Genomic DNA, 18,226 nt, shown 5'->3' on the forward strand with positions numbered 1-18,226 from the left:
AGACGTACAACTACATCAACCGCGTTGTCATAACGCTTCCGCTTTCGGTCTACAAGGGTACGTGGACACACTCTCCCCGCTCGTTGCTATGCATCACCATGATCTTGCGTGTGCGTAGGAATTTTTCTGAAATTACTACGTTCCCCAACAGTTTTGGTGGGAGGAGAGAGGAGGACAGTGGCGGCAGGAGAGGCGACGGCTGTGGGGCGCAGCTGCGGGGAAGGTAGCGGCAGCGGCGACGGGTGGGAGAGGGTGGCGCGGCGGGGAGCAGCGGGCGGCGGCTGTAGTAGGCGCGTGACAGGGAAGGCGGAAACGAGCGGCACGGGCGGCGGCGGCGCGGTTAGGGGAGGGAGGCGTGCCGGCGGCGGGCTGCAGCGGTGGTAGGTGCGGCGGCGGTGGCGCGCGAGGAGGCATGGCGGCGGCGGCGGCGAACCCTAGGGAAGGACCGAAAAAGATGATACCATGTAGAGAGACAAGTTGGCAATACAATGATCGATGTATTGATGGGGTGCCGGTGCACGTATATATAAATACATGGTAGGCCTCAACCTCAACTATACACAATTAGAAGGTGGGCCACAATACAAAATACATGCAACATAAATATATACTCAACAAAAAGATGAGGCTAAAAAATGACATTTGCAGCACTCATATTGTACTTTTTCCCACAGACCACGATTGATGTCTTTTGTTGATAAACTTTTGCCCGCAATCAGAACACAACCACCAAGATGCTATGTCACCACAAACTCTTGTCTCCTCATTACCTATCTGCCACATAAACGAATTTGTCTTGGGGTGTGTTACGTTACTAGCTAAGTTACTCCCACTACGACGAGCCTAAGTATCCTAGTTGAGGCGACTCCTGTCAAAACGGATCATACCCCTTGTGTTGCTCCTCAGGTGACATGAGGGGCCAACCGTAATGCAGCCGCCAGGTCTCCTCCATCTGTCACTGCTATTGACCTACTCCATGGTGGTGGTAGGGGATCTCCTCCCTTTGTTGGCAGGAGTTGCGTCGTGTGGGCGATAGTGGCAGGGGTTGCGAAAGCCGGGGCGGAGTGTTATGGCCCTCTTCTCTCTTACAGTAGAATAGGGTGCATGGGCAATGCCCGCCTTATGGCAGCGGTGGCGGTGGTTCGTTGGTGCGGACCGGCGTGGTGACGTAGTTTGGCGGTGGCATTTTTTCGTGGCCCCACATCCGACGCTTCGTCGGAGGCTCGAGAGGAGGTTCTGCTTCCTTCGGGCTATGACTGACGGTGGCACAATGATGAAGGCGATGTGAAACGGTGCAACGGGGAGGGGCGGGGCGAGAATGGTGCATCTACTGCTTGCGACGGACATGGAGATGTCGCCACATCTCGACGCCGTTGTCACCACAGTGGCTGTGGAGACATGCAAGTTGAAGCTTCCGATGATGTTTCACTCTGAGTTGTGCGTCCATTCATGTTCGTAGGCATGGTTTTGGTTGTGTTCTATTGTCCATCAAGGAGATGCACCGCATTGCAAGTAAATAGTATGGATTCCAATTACACATAACCTTGGTGTGCGTGTGCTCATCCTGACTATACTATCTTCTTCGACGAGTGGTAATGAGAACATAAGGTGACTTCGGGTAGGCGATGCTCTTTCAGTATCGAGTCTTGAGCTCCATGGCAAAAACCCTAGGTATAACCTTCGTTAATCGCGTCGGTATATGTTTCATGTGGAGACTGTTGAGTGGCATGAGCTCTTGTGGAGCGAACTTTGGCTCTCGGGTGTAGGTGCACCTATATGATTTTTAGTAATCCCGAAAATGTCAAAAATTTATGAAACCTTTTGGTAAACTAACTTGATTTTCAAACTTTAGCCAAGGAATGAATTTCACGGTATTTTTTGTGAAAAAAATTGAAAGCAACACTATATACAAGTTAATATTCACGCTATTTGTCCTTGATTTTTGTTCTGAGGTTGACGAGACTTTTTCACGGCATTTCCAAGTTCTGTCGATATAAAGAGGTTTGTCAATAGTTGTCTTGAAAATTTTCTAATCTTATAGATTACTTTTTTTCGCGAATACGCAAAGATTGCGTGTCATTCATTGATATGAGAAGAAGAGTGAATATAGGGTATGAACAACACATGCACATACGACATGGTGCCCGGAGCAGAGGGACATGGGGTGATGAAGCTATGTACCTAGGGTAGGGTTATAGGCCTGACCTAGACACCCTCCCCAAGGACATCACCCTGAAGTCATAAACATTCGAAGAGTACCATCATCCACTCGACTAGAAACATTCCACTCGGAAGAATCACTGTCACTCGACCGTAACAGAAACCACTCGACATACAGAAGATCTAAAGTCACTCTGCACAGCAACGGTCGGGCGTTTACTCATAGACTTAATGATCATTTATAGCACTTTATTACGGACGTTACATGTAACGCTCCTTCTTTATGTACATTGAACTCCTTGTAACATGGTTAGCTGGGGTCTTGGCGCACTCTATATAAGCCACCCCCCTCCACCAGCACAAGGGTTCGCACCCCCGGTAACACACACACGCATAATCCAGTCGACCGCCTCCGGGCACCGAGACGTAGGGCTATTACTTCCTCCGCGAAGGGCCTGAACTCGTAAAACTCGTGTGTACAACTTCGCCATAGCTAGGATCTTGCCTCTTCATACCTACCCCCATTCTACTGTCAGTCTTAGATCCACGACAGTTGGCGCCCACCGTGGGGCAGGTGTCTTAGCGACTTGTTGGTGAAGTTGCGATTTTTCCGATTCCCGTCATCATGGTTTACGGCGGTGGATTGGCTGAGGGCCGTGAGAACCGTCTCGACGCACTTGTCTTCGTCGCCGACGACTCCGCCTGGCTCCAAGAGGCTCCACTCAACGTCGAGGCGCTCCCCGTCCGCGGGGCGACACACTTTCGCGCATGCGTCCGCGGCGTCCTTCTTCGGCAGCCGTCGACTCAGTATCGGTTGGCTCCTGTGGCGTCCTCGTTCCCCGCTGTTCGCCGGCGCAAGCGTTTCGGTCGGTCGTGACTCCAGCGGTGGGTGAGGCACGCGGTGGCCCGCCAGTCGGCCACCCCACAAGTCGCGGCAATCGAGCTCGACGAAACTCTCTACGGCCTGTTCGACTGGCTCCGGTGAGATCGCATCCAAGTGCGACAGCAGTGACCCCGCGGCGGAAGTTTTGACGGTCAATGGACCACATAGTCCCCCTAGCTTCCCCCACGACGACGGTGGTGATGGCTGTGGCAATCCGTCGCGCGCTCACGAGGAGTACCGCCCCAAGCCTCTTTCTTCGCAGCAGAGGGAAGAGCTCCGCCACCGCAATATGGATGCACTTCACACTCCTATCGTTGGAGAAACCCCCGAGGCCCGGGCCTTGGAGGAGGTGCGCCTGGCCAACTTGGCTGAGCGCACTCGACTGGAGAACCTCCAGCACGCACTCGACGAGCATGCTCGGCAGCGGATTCCTGAGTCCAGTCGACGACAGTTTTTTCCGCCTCCAACTCAGGTATACCGAACTCCGATTCAGAATCTCACAGCTGCAGCCCGAATAGCAGAGTCGATTCAGCCTTCCCAGTTGAAACTCACAGAGGTTTGATGTAGATCCGGGCTTTACTCCGGGCAGTGGGAGAGCAGAAGACAGCAGTATCTCAGTCGCGGAATAGGATTCATAGCAGATCTGTGATGGCAGACACAGTTCAGTCGGCTCACAGCCCAAGATCACCCCCACAGCGTGAGGGACGTGGAGACCGGCGAGATCAGTACAAAAACCGTGAGCAGTATGATCACCGACTCGACCACGGTGACCGTCGTCGAGTGCCCATGCCTCCCCCGAGGAGTGGGTCATATGTGCCACGGCAGCACGATGACAGACGCCCTCACAGTGGTGGGCGAAGAATTCCAGTCGACCCCAGAGAATCGGGCTTTGATGCGAGATCTATTTCGTTCAAGGTCTGGTTGACAGGAACAGAGCACATAGAGAAGGCCATGACAGAGATTATTCGGCTGGCAGCAGAGTGCATGTTTCAGGTTCAGAGTGTTTCAGCAGAGCCATCAGGGCTGTAGTGATTCCTCCCAACTTCAGGTTGGCCACTGGAGTCAGCAAGTTCACTGGTGAGTCCAAGCCTGACACTTGGCTTGAGGACTACCGAGTGGCTGTACAGATCGGTGGCGGCAATGATGAAGTGGCCATGAAGCACCTTCCTTTGATGTTGGAAGGCTCGGCCAGAGCGTGGTTGAATCAGTTAGCACCTGGCAGCATATATAGTTGGGAGGAACTTGCCCGAGTGTTTGTTAGAACCTTTGAAGGTACATGCAAACGACCAGCAGGGTTAATAGAATTACAGTCCTGCGTGCAAAAACCAAATGAGACCTTGAGAGATTACATCCAGAGATGGATCACATTGCACCATACAGTGGAGAATGTGTCAGATCACCAAGCAGTTTGTGCCTTCAAGGAGGGTGTTAAGTATTGAGAGTTGAATCTGAAATTCGGTCGGACAGGGGATATGTCCCTGACTCGGATGATGGAGATTGCCACCAAGTACGCTAATGGTGAAGAGGAAGACCGACTCCGGAGTGGCAAACACAAAACAGTCGCCCAAGAAACTGGAGGAGGGAATTCCAGTCGGAAATAGAAATGCGAGGCCGAACCAGCGGCTTCTGGTGAAGCTTTAGTTGTGGCTCAAGGGAAGTTCAAGGGGAAGCCCAAAGGGCCGTGGAACCCCAAGAAAGTGAAAGATCAAGATGGAAATGATGTGTTGGATTTACCATGCCACATTCACACCAAAAAAGATGAAGAGGGTAATCTCATTTACCCTAAACACACCACTCGACAGTGTCGGCTCCTGATCCAGCAGTTCCGAGAGAAACAACCCAAGGAGAAGGAAAAGGAGTCGGACAAGGGTGAGGGTAGGGAAGAAGATGATGATGGTTTTCCCAACGTCAATTCCACTCTGATGATTTTTGCTGAAGTTGAAAGCAAAAGTCAGCTGAAAGTTATCAACAGAGAGGTGAACATGGTTGCTCTGGCAACGCCAAGTTATTTGAAGTGGTCCCAGACTGCCATCACATTCGACCAATCTGACCATCCAGCACGTATAGCCACCCCTGGGAGGCAAGCGCTGGTGGTCGAACCAGTTGTTGAAGGCACTCGACTGACTAAAGTGCTGATGGATGGTGGTAGTGGCCTGAATATCCTGTATGCTAAGATCTTGAAGGGAATGGGCATTCCGATGTCCAAGCTTAGTGAAAGCAATATGAGTTTGCATGGCGTTATACCTGGCAAGAAGGCTGAATCACTCGGCTAGATCGCCCTTGATGTGGTTTTTGGTGATTCCAAGAATTAATGCAAAGAAAAGTTGACATTTGAAGTAGTGGATTTCCAGAGTGCTTATCATGCTATTCTGGGTAGGCCTGCCTATGCACATTTCATGGCTCGACCATGTTACGTGTACCTCAAGTTGAAAATGCATGGTCCCAGAGGAGTGATCACTATCACTGGCAATCGGTAGAAGGCAGAAGAGTGCTTCCAGAAGGGCTCAAAAATCGCCGATGCACAAATGGCGGCAGTCGAAATGCAAGAATACCGGAAGAATGCAGATCCGAGTGATTTGTGGCGCTCCAAGAAGCCTGCCACTGATTCTGCATTTCAGTCGTCCGGTGAAACCAAGCCGATTCATATTCACCCGACCGATCCTAGTGCTGCTCCTACTCATATTTCAACTTCACTCGATAGCAAATAGGAAGAAGCGCTCATCCAGTTCCTCCGTGAGAACTGGGACATCTTTGCATGGAAGCCTTCTGACATGCCGGGTGTACCCAGGGGACTGGCTGAGCATCGTTTGTGAGTCGACCCGAAAGTAAAACCAGTCAAGGAACATCTTCGACGGTCCGCCGTACAGAAGAGAAAAGCAATTGGTGAGGAAGTGGCTCGGCTCCTGGTAGCTGAGTTCATCCGTGAGATTTACCACTCCGAGTGGCTCGCCAATGTTGTCATGGTCCCCAAGAAGGACGACTCACTTCGCATGTGCATTGACTTCAAGCATATCAATTGGGCCTGTCCTAAAGATCATTTTCCTCTCCCCCGCATCGACCAAATCGTCGACTCGACTGCGGGATGTGAGCAATTGACTTTTCTGGACGCCTATTCCGGGTATCATCAGATCCGACTGTATGGACCCGATGAGATAAAAACGGCTTTCATCACTCCATTCGGATGCTTCTGTTATGTCACCATGCCATTCGGCCTGAAGAACGCCGGAGCCACATTCATGAGGATGATTCAGAAGTGTCTGCTCACTCAAATCAGTCGGAATGTGGAAGCATACATGGATGACATTGTGGTCAAGTCACGTAAGGGTTCCGACCTGCTGGCTGACCTTGCTACAACCTTTGCCAACCTCAGAAGGTATGATATCAAGCTTAATCCATCAAAGTGCACATTCGGAGTTCCTGGCGGAAAGTTACTCGGCTTCCTCGTTTCTGAACGAAGGGTCGACGCTAACCCAGAGAAAGTTGGTGCTATACTCCGGATGAAACGCCCTGTGCGTGTACATGATGTCCAAAAGCTTATTGGTTGTTTGGCCGCCTTGAGTCGATTCCTATCTCATCTCGGTGGAAAGGCCTTGCCTCTTTACCAACTGATGAAGAAGTCTGACAAGTTCGAGTGGACAGATGAAGCTGACGCAGCGTTTGCAGAGCTCAAAGCCCTGCTTTCCACCCAGCCGGTGCTTGTTGCCCCAATCAGCAAAGAGACTTTACTGCTTTATATTGCAGCCACAGGAAAAGTTGTCAATACAGTACTCACGGTCGAGCGGGAAGAAGAAGGAAAAGCCTATAAAGTTCAGTGCCCAGTATACTATGTTTCTGAAGTTCTGACTCCATCCAAGCAAAGATATCCACATTATCAGAAGCTTGTTTATGGAATTTACATGACCACGAAGAAGGTTGCTCACTATCTCTCTGATCACTCCATTACAGTCGTCAGCGACGCACCATTGTCAGAGATCCTGAATAACAAAGATGAAACTGGTCGAGTGGCAAAGTGGGCGATTGAACTCCTTCCTTTGGATATCAAGTTTGAGGCAAAGAAAGCTATCAAGTCCCAAGCAATAGCAGATTTCCTCGCCGAGTGGATCGAACATCAACTTCCGACTCAGGTTCACTCGGAGCATTGGACCATGTTCTTTGATGGACCCAAGATGCTGAATGGTTCCGGTGCTGGGGTGGTATTGGTATCCCCCCGAGGCGACAAACTCATCTATGTTCTCCAGATTCACTTTGACTCCTCCAACAATGAAGCTGAATATGAAGCACTTCTGTACGGGTTGCGTATGGCCATTTCACTCGGCGTCCGTCGCCTCATGGTCTATGGCGACTCAGATTTAGTGGTCAATCAAGTGATGAAGGAGTGGGACGTCAGAAGCCCGGCTATGACTGGCTATTGTAATGCAGTGAGAAAGTTAGAGAAGAAGTTTGAGGGGTTAGAGCTCCATCACATACCCCAACTGAAAAATCAAGCAGCCGATGATCTGGCAAAGATAGGTTCCAAGAGGGAAGCCATTCCCAGCAATGTGTTCTTGGAACATATTCATTCACCTTCAGTTCAAGAAGATCCTTTCACTGAAGAGCCCCCACAACCAAAGAGTGCCACTGATCCGACTGAAGTCAAAGTCCCAGCCGTGGTCGACTTGATCATGGAGGTTTTGGTCATCACTCCCGACTAGACAGTACCGTATATCGCGTACATTCTTAGAAAGGAACTCCTAGAGGATGAAGAAGAGGCTCGGCAGATCGTCCGTCGATCCAAAGCCTTTACTATGATAAGAGGACAGTTGTTCAGAGAAAGTGTGACTGGAGTCTGCCAGAAATGCATAACACCAGAAAAAGGTCGAGTGATCCTCAATGACATCCACTCGGGGACCTGTGGTAACCATGCGTCCTCTTGGACCATTGTGGCCAAAGCATACCGAGCGGGATTTTATTGGCCACGAGCAAATGAGATGGCAAAAGAAATAGTCGACAAATGTGAAGGTTGCCAGTTTTACTCCAACATGTCTCACAAGCCTGCATCAGCCCTAAAGACCATTCCACTCATCTGGCCCTTTGCTGTTTGGGGATTGGATATGGTTGCACCTCTGAGGACTGGTAGGAGCGGCTTCACTCATGTGCTCGTGGCAGTCGACAAGTTCACCAAATGCATTGAAGCCAAGCCTATCAAAAACCTTGAAGCCAGTACTGCTGTCAGCTTCATCAGGGAGTTAACATTCAGATATGGTGTTCCGCACAGCATCATCACTGAAAATGGGTCGAACTTCGATTCTGATGAGTTCAGAGCCTTCTGTGCTTCCCAAGGTACTCGAGTCGATTATGCTTCAGTCGCCCACCCCCAGTCGAATGGACAAGCTGAAAGAGCAAATGGATTGATTCTCAAAGGACTGAAACCCCGACTGATGCGTGATCTCAAGCACGCAGCAGGCGCCTGGGTCGAAGAACTTCCATCAGTGCTTTGGGGATTGAGGACAACTCCCAATCGGTCAACTGGCCGAACTCCATTCTTCCTAGTCTATGGAGCTGAGTGATAACCCACAAGTATAGGGGATCAATTGTAGCCTCTTTCGATAAGTAAGAGTGTCGAACCCAACGAGGAGCTAAAGGTAGAACAAATATTCCCTCAAGTTCTATCGACCACCGATACAACTCTACGCACGCTTGACGTTCGCTTTACCTAGAACAAGTATGCAACTAGAAGTACTTTGTAGGTGTTGTTGGATAGGTTTGCAAGATAATAAAGAGCGCGTAAATAAAAAGTAGGGGCTGTTTAGATGAAGACACAACTAAATTAGTTTTAGTAAAGAGCTTTTTGTCACGAGAAAGTTATTTGTCCCTAGGCAATCGATAACTAGACCGGTAATCATTATTGCAATTTTATTTGAGGGAGAGGCATAAGCTAACATACTTTCTCTACTTGGATCATATGCACTTATGATTGGAACTCTAGCAAGCATCCGCAACTACTAAAGATCATTAAGGTAAAACCCAACCATAGCATTAAAGCATCAAGTCCTCTTTATCCCATATGCAACAACCCCTTACTCGGGTTTGTGTTTCAGTCACTCACGCAACCCACTATAAGCGAATCATGAATGTATTGCAACACCCTACAGCGGGGATCCCTCACGCTTGTGCGCCATGGAGAGCACCATAGGACAACACCAATAATAAAACATGCAACTCAAACCAATCTTAATCATCAAATAACCCATAGGACAAAACGGATCTACTCAAACATCATAGGATAGCCATACATCATTGGGAAATAATATATAGCGTTGAGCACCATGTTTAAGTAGAGATTACAGTGGGTAAAAGAGGTATTACACCGCTGCATAGAGGGGGGGAGAGTTGGTGATGATAGCGGTGAAGTTGTTGGTGAAGATTGCGGTGATGATGATGGCCCCCGGTGGCACTCCGGCGCCACCGGAAGTGAGGGAGAGAGAGCCCCCCTCCTTCTTCTTCTTCCTTGACCTCCTCCCTAGATGGGAGAAGGGTTTCCCCTCTGGTCCTTGGTCTCCATGCCATGGGAGGGGCGAGAGCCCCTCCGAGATTGGACATGTCTCTCTGTCTCTCTCTGTTTCTGCGTTCTCTTATTCTGCCCTTTCACCATTTCGTATATATATGGAGATCCGTAGCTCCGATTGGATTGAAACCTTCGCCCATATTTTTCTCCGAAAATTAGCTTTCTTGCGGCCAAAGTAGAGCAGTAACCGCCTTACGGGGGGCCCATGAGGGGGGCAGGCGCGCCCCCTGCCTCGTGCCCCCCTCGGGCACCATCTCGCGTTGATTCTTCTTCCGGAATTTTCCAAATATTCCAAAAATATTCTCCGTCCGTTTTTATTCTGTTTGGATTCCGTTTGATATGGGGTTTCTGCGAAACATAAAACATGCAACAAACAGGAACTGGCACTGGGCACTGGATCAATATGTTAGTCCCAAAAATAATATAAAAAGTTGCCAAAAAGTATATGAAAGTTGTAGAATATTGGCATGGAACAATCAAAAATTATAGATACGACAGAGACATATCAGCATCCCCAAGATTAATTCCTGCTCGTCCTTGAGTAGGTAAATGATAAAAAAAGATAATTTTTGATGTGGAATGCTACCTAGCATAATCTTAATCATGTGTCTAATCATGGCATGAATATTAAGACACAAGTGATTCAAAGCAATAGTCTATCATTTGACATAAAAACAATAATACTTCAAGCCTACTAATAAAGCAATCATGTCTTTTCAAAATAACATGGCCAAAGAAAGTTATCCCTACAAAATCATATAGTCTGGCTATGCTCCATCTTCACCACACAAAATATTCAAATCATGCTCAACCCCGATGACAAGCCAAGAAATTGTTTCATACTTTTGACGTTCTCAAACCTTTTCAACTTTCACGCAATACATGAGCGTGAGCCATGGACATAGCACTATAGGTGGAATAGAATGGTGATTGTGGAGAAGACAAAAAGGAGAAGATAGTCTCACATCAACTAGGCGTATCAACGGGCTATAGAGATGCCCATCAATAGATATCAATGTGAGTGAGTAGGGATTGCCATGCAACGGATGCACTAAGAGCTATAAGTGTATGAAAGCTTAAAGTGGAAACTAAGTGGGTGTGCATCCAACTTGCTTGCTCATGAAGACCTCGGGCGTTTGAGGAAGCCCATCATCTGAATATACAAGCCAAGTTCTATAATGAAAATTCCCACTATTATATGAAAGTGATAACTCAAGAGACTCTCTATATGAAGAACATGGTGCTACTCTGAAGCACAAGTGTGGTAAAAGGATAGTAACATTGCCCCTTCTCTCTTTTTCTCTCATTTTTTTATTTTCTCTTTTTTTTTATTTTTTTTATTTTTTTTATTTTTTTGGTGGGCTTGTTTGGCCTCTTTTTTTATTTGGGCTTCTTTGGCCTCTTTTTTTATTTGGGCTTCTTTGGCCTCTTTTATTTTTTGTAAAGTCCGGAGTCTCATCCCGACTTGTGGGGGAATCACAGTCTCCATCATCCTTTCCCCACTGGGGCAATGCTCTAATAATGATGATCATCACACTTTTCTTTACTTACAACTCGATATCTGGAACAAAGATATGACTCTATATGAATGCCTCCGGCGGTGTACCGGGATGTGCAATGATCTAGCGTAGCAAAGATATCAAAAAACGAACAAGCCATGAAAATATCATGCTAGCTATCTTACGATCATGCAAAGCAATATGACAATGAATGCTCGAGTCATGTATATGATGATGATGGAAGTTGCATGGCAATATATCTCGGAATGGCTATGGAAATGCCATGATAGGTAGGTATGGTGGCTGTTTTGAGGAAGGTATATGGTGGGTTTATGGTACCGGCGAAAGTTGCGCGGTACTAGAGAGGCTAGCAATGGTGGAAGGGTGAGAGTGCGTATAATCCATGGACTCAACATTAGTCATAAAGAACTCACATACTTATTGCAAAAGTCTATTAGTTATCGAAAAAAAGTACTACGCACATGCTCCTAGGGGGATAGATTGGTAGGAAAAGACCATCGCTCGTCCCCGACCGCCACTCATAAGGAAGACAATCAATAAATAAATCATGCTCCGACTTCATCACATAACGGTTCACCATACGTGCATGCTACGGGAATCACAAACCTCAACACAAGTACTTCTACTAATCCACAACTACCCACTAGCATGACTCTAATATCACCATCTTTATATCGCAAAACTATTGCAAGGAATCAAACATATCATATTCAGTGATCTACAAGTTTTATGTAGGATTTTATGACTAACCACGTGAATGACCAATTCCTGTCAACTCTCTAAATAGATATAAGTGAAGCAAGAGAGTTTAATTCTTTCTACAAAAGATATGCCCACGCTCTAACAAGTATAAGTGAAGCAAAAGAGCATTCTACAAATGGCGGTTTTCTATGTGAAGAGAAACAGGCAATCCAAACTTCAAATGATATAAGTGAAGCACATGAAGCATTCTATAAAGCCATACTCAAAAGATATAAGTGAAGTGCAAAGAGCATTCTATAAATCAACCAAGGACTATCTCATACCAGCATGGTGCATAAAATAAAAATGAAAACTAAAGCAAAAGACGCTCCAAGATTTGCACATATCGCATGAATGAAACGAATCCGAAAACATACCGATACTTGTTGAAGAAAGAGGGGATGCCTTCCAGGGCATCCCCAAGCTTAGACGCTTGAGTCTCCTTGAATATTTACTTGGGGTGCCTTGGGCATCCCCAAGCTTGAGCTCTTGCCTCTCTTCCTTCTTCTCACATCGAGACCTTCTCGATCATCGAACACTTCATCCACACAAAACTTCAACAAAAAACTCGGTAAGATCCGTTAGTATAATAAAGCAAATCACTACTCTAAGTACTATTGCAAACCAATTCATATTTTGTTTTTGCATTATAGCTACTGTAGTATAACTTTTCCATGGCTTAATCCACTGATATAAATCGATAGTTTCATCAAAACAAGCAAACTATGCATCAAAAACAGAATCTGTCTAAAACAGAACAGTCTGTAATAATCTGAACATTCACCATACTTATGATACTTGAAAAATTCTGCAAAAATTAGGAAAAATAAAAATTTGTACAGAAATACATTACAAAAATAATCAGAACCATTTGACGTTCCAGTAAAAAATGTAAAATCGCGCACCACAGCCAAAGTTTCTGTCCTGCATCGTACAAACCAACAAGCATTGTAAACATCCTAAAGGCAAACTTTGGCACATTATTTTTATAATACAATGGAATTGTACAAGGGGATAATTATTTTTGTTGAAAAGTTTATGTAATCAAGATTCACAAAGTTTCCGTGAGCATGAACAAAGTTCAAGGCTAGCTCCCACTTCAACAATGCTCGTCTTTCTCATTTTCGCTTTTCTTTTTGAAAAGTTTCGGGTTACCCTCTTTATTTTTTTGTTTTTAAACTATAGAAAAGCACTCAACAGAAATAAATGACTCTCTAAAACTTCCGGGTTGTCTCCCTGGCAGCGCTTTCTTTAAATCCATTAAGCTAGGCATATAGTGCTCAAGTAGTGAATCCACCCGGATCCCAAGGTATATCAAAGCCAATTTTAATTAGCAATGATTTGGCATTTAGTAGTGAGCATAAGGCAACATATATCATCCAACAACGAAGTCTAACTCTCTTCCTATGCATCGGCATGTCATAAAAGAACAATTCATGCACACATAGTAAAGGCCAATGCATAGTATAAACAGTTTCTTGCAATTTTTTCATGATGGAAACATAGAGAGGTGGAGATATAGTTCCTCTCTCATAATAATTGCAAGTAGGAGCAGCAAGCACATGCATATTATATCTATCAAAATCATCATGTGCAACGGTAAAAGGCAACCCATCAATATAATCCTTAATAAGTGCAAACTTCTCCGATATAGTGTAGTCGGGAGAATTCAAAAAGATAATAGGACTATCATGCGTGGGTGCAATAGCAACAATTTCATGTTTAACATAAGGAACTATAGCAAGTTCATCTCCATCAGCATAATTCATATTGGCATCTTGGCCACAAGCATAGCAAGCATCATCAAAAAGGGATATTTCAAAAAAATCAACGGGATCATGACAATCATCATAGCAATCATCCTTCGGTAAGAACGAAGGGAAATTAAACAATGTATGAGTTGAAGAGTTACTCTCATTAGAAGGTGGGCATGGGTATCTAATCCGCTCTTCCTCCTTTTGTTCTTCGCTCTCCTCATCATCTTTTTCATCCAATGAGCTCACAGTTTCATCAATTTCTTCTTCCATGGACTCCTGCAAAATATTAGTCTCTTCTTGGACACCGGAGTAGTCCTCAATATATGGTTCAACATAGGCATTAGAAGCATAATTAGCATAGCAATATTTAAGTATGGCAAAATTTGCAGATTTGTAAAGAGTAGCATCATACGTTTCAATCAAAGAAGCAATTTCGTAAGCACCCTTAAAAGCAACAAATTTTTCAATTTGTTGAACATCATAGTAATTATAAACACCCTTAGCATACGAAGATACGATTCCATTATCAATAAACTCACATTGGTAGGGAAGGTGTTTCTTATGGTTTTCAGAACAACAAGTAACATCATATATTTCACATAAATTCCAAGCATAGCATTGCAAACGATGAATTTGACCTAGTAAACGTTTCCCTTTTTCAGATATACGGTGTCGCACATAACAAGCATGCTCATCTAAAGATTTGCCCTCAACTAAGCTAGTTGGGGTTTCAGCACGAGCACATAGGGATCGAAGATGATCCAAGTAATAAGCTTCAGGAGTGTGATAGATTTTGAGTGGTTCTTCAACCATTGGTTCAGTAGGTACAACTAATTTTTTTGATATTTTGCGTTTCCTACCCATAACTAAAGATAGGAAACAAGAGCACAAAATAAAAAAACTACTTAGTGATAAAGCAAACAAGCACACACGAGAATATTCACCCCACGCTATGACTCCCCGGCAACGGCGCCAGAAAAAGGTCTTGATAACCCACAAGTATAGGGGATCAATTGTAGCCTCCTTCTATAAGTAAGAGTGTCGAACCCAACGAGGAGCTAAAGGTAGAACAAATATTCCCTCAAGTTCTATCGACCACCGATACAACTCTACGCATGCTTGACGTTCGCTTTACCTAGAACAAGTATGAAACTAGAAGTACTTTGTAGGTGTTGTTGGATAGGTTTGCAAGATAATAAAGAGCGCGTAAATAAAAAGTAGGGGCTGTTTAGATGAAGACACGACTAAATTAGTTTTAGTAAAGAGCTTTTTGTCACGAGAAAGTTATTTGTCCCTAGGCAATCGATAACTAGACCGGTAATCATTATTGCAATTTTATTTGAGGGAGAGGCATAAGCTAACATACTTTCTCTAGTTGGATCATATGCACTTATGATTGGAACTCTAGCAAGCATCCGCAACTACTAAACATCATTAAGGTAAAACCCAACCATAGCATTAAAGCATCAAGTCCTCTTTATCCCATACGCAACAACCCCCTTACTCGGGTTTGTGTTTCAGTCACTCACGCAACCCACTATAAGCGAATCATGAACGTATTGCAACACCCTACAGCGGGGATCCCTCACGCTTGCGCGACACGGAGAGCACCATAGGACAGCACCAATAATAAAACATGCAACTCAAACCAATCTTGATCATCAAATAACCCATAGGACAAAACGGATCTACTCAAACATCATAGGATAGCCATACATCATTGGGAAATAATATATAGCGTTGAGCACCATGTTTAAGTAGAGATTACAGCGAGTAAAAGAGGGATTACACCACTGCATAGACGGGGGAAGAGTTGGTGATGATGGCGGTGAAGTTGTTGGTGAAGACTGCGGTGATGATGATGGCCCCCGGTGGCACTCCGGCGCCACCGGAAGCGAGGGAGAGAGAGCCCCCTCCTTCTTCTTCTTCCTTGACCTCCTCCCTAGATGGGAGAAGGGTTTCCCCTCTCGTACTTGGTCTCCATGGCATGGGAGGGGCGAGAGCCCCTCCGAGATTGGACCTGTCTCTCTGTCTCTCTCTGTTTCTGCGTTCTCTTATTCCGCCGTTTCACCGTTTCGTATATATATATGGAGATCCTTAGCTCCGATTGGATTGAAACCTTCGCCTAGATTTTTCTCCGAAAATTAGCTTTCTTGCGGCCAAAGTAGAGCAGTAACCGCCTTACGGGGGGCCCACGAGGGGGGAAGGCGCGCCCCCCCTGCCTCGTGCCCCCCTCGGGCACCGTCTCGCGTTGATTCTTCTTTCGGAATTTTCCAAATATTCCAAAAATATTCTCCGTCCGTTTTTATTCCGTTTGGATTCCGTTTGGTATGGGGTTTCTTCGAAACATAAAACATGCAACAAACAGGAACTAGCACTGGGCACTGGATCAATATGTTAGTCCCAAAAATAATATAAAAAGTTGCCAAAAAGTATATGAAAGTTGTAGAATATTGGCATGGAACAATCAAAAATTATAGATACGATGGAGACGTATCACTGAGGCTGTACTTCCGAGTGACTTGCTCCACAACGCACCCCAGTCGAGCTTTTCTTAGAAGATGAAGCAGAACAGGCACGACAAGATGCAGTTGATCTCCTGGAAGAGGAAAGAGAGATGGCCTTGATCCGGTCGACCATCTATCAGCAAGAACTGCGTCAATTCCACGCCAGAAACGTGAGAGGTCGAGCATTTCAAGAGGGAGACTTGGTTCTTCGAGTGGATCAGCAGAAACCACACAAGCTTGCTCCTGCTTGGAAAGGCCCCTTCATTGTCACCGGAGTGCTCCACAACGGAGCATCCACCTTTACAACGTCGAGCACAAGAAAGATGAGCCACACGCTTGGAATGCAGAGCTGCTCCGCCCCTTTTACACTTAAGTTTTCAGACTGTTGAGATGTAATAAGAAATACCTTCTAGTTTGATTATTAAAGACACAGTTTTTTGCAATCTCATAAATGATTTTTGTTCCTTTTTTATTCTCTCAATCCCCTAGTGGGTGGCTTAGCTGCGAACCCATTTCGCCTAAGTTCGAAAAATCCTACCGAGTGGTGAGCAAGCCTCTCACTCGGGGCCTTAGTTGCGAATCCGTTTCGCCTAAGTTTGAAAAATCCTACCGAGTGGTGAGCAAGCCTCTGGGGCTTAGTTGCGAATCCGTTTCGCCTACGTTTGAAAAATCCTACCGAGTGGTGAGCAAGCCTCTCACTCGGAGGCTTAGCTGCGAATCTGTTTCGCCTAAGTTTAAAAAAAATCCTACCGAATGGTGAGCAACCCTCCCACTCGGGGGCTTAGCTGCAGTCCAGTACTCGCCTAAGGTTGAAAAATCCTACCGAGTGGGGAGCAAGCCTCTCACTCGGGGGCTTAGCTGCAGTCCAATACTCGCCTAAGTTTGAAAAATCCTACCGAGTGGCGAGCAACCCTCCCACTCGGGGGCTTAGCTGCAGTCCAGTACTCGCCTAAGTTTGAAAAATCCTACCGAGTGGTGAGCAACCCTCCCACTCGGGGGCTTAGCTGCAGTCCAGTACTCGCCTAAGTTTGAAAAATCCTACCGAGTTGTGAGCAACCCTCCCACTCGGGGGCTTAGCTGCAGTCCAGTACTCACCTAAGTTTGAAAAATCCTACCGAGTGGTGAGCAACCCTCCCACTCGGAGGCTTAGCTGCAGTCCAGTACTCGCCTAAGTTTGGAACACATCCCTATCCGCAAGGACGACGAGGTGCAGGTCGACTGCAACCTTCTCCTCGGAGCTACGTCACAAGTACAACGTACACTCCATCCCTATCCGCAAGGACGACGAGGTGCAGGTCGACTGCAACCTTCTCCTCGGAGCTACGTCACAAGTACAACGTACGCTCCATCCCTATCCGCAAGGACGACGAGGTGCAGGTCGACTGCAACCTTCTCCTCGGAGCTACGTCACAAGTACAACGTACGCTCCATCCCTATCCGCAAGGACGACGAGGTGCAGGTCGACTGCAACCTTTTCCTCGGAGCTACGCCACAAGTATAACGTACGCTCCGTCCCTATCCGCAAGGTCGACGAGATGCAGGACGACTGGAATCTCCTCCTCAGAGCTGCATCTCAAGTACAAAGGTTATTCCGAGTGAAGGACAAGTTCCACTCGACAGCAAACACAAGCATATTCGGAGATAAACCAAATTCAGATAAATCCTAAGGCTCTGGACCGCGGATTAAAGTACTCGGGCATCAAGCCCGAAGGAGTTTAACGGTTACAAAATCACTCGGCATTCCGAGGCAAATTTAAGGTGAGGCATAAAAGTTTGTTCACTCCGCAGGAGGAGGGCTAGCAGGCTCGACGAATTCGTCCAGGTCGATTCCGTCGGCAATCGAGTGGCAGCAGCAATGAAGGTCTCCATGAAAGATTGGAAGTCATGCTTCTTGGTATTGGCAACCTTGATCGCTGCCAGCTTCTCTTCTCGCGCTTCCTTGAAGCGGACACGAACCAGGGATAGAGCCACATCAGCGCCGCACCGGGCAGAAGACTTCTTCCATTCTTGCACTCGACCGGGAACCTCATTAAGCCGAGTCATCAGAGACTCGAGGTCATTCTGGAGCGTCGCCCTTGGCCAGAGAGCTCCGTCGATCCGTGACATTGCGACTT

Source organism: Aegilops tauschii, chromosome 3, assembly GCF_002575655.3.
Source record: "Aegilops tauschii subsp. strangulata cultivar AL8/78 chromosome 3, Aet v6.0, whole genome shotgun sequence".
NCBI classification, from domain to species: Eukaryota; Viridiplantae; Streptophyta; class Magnoliopsida; order Poales; family Poaceae; genus Aegilops; species Aegilops tauschii.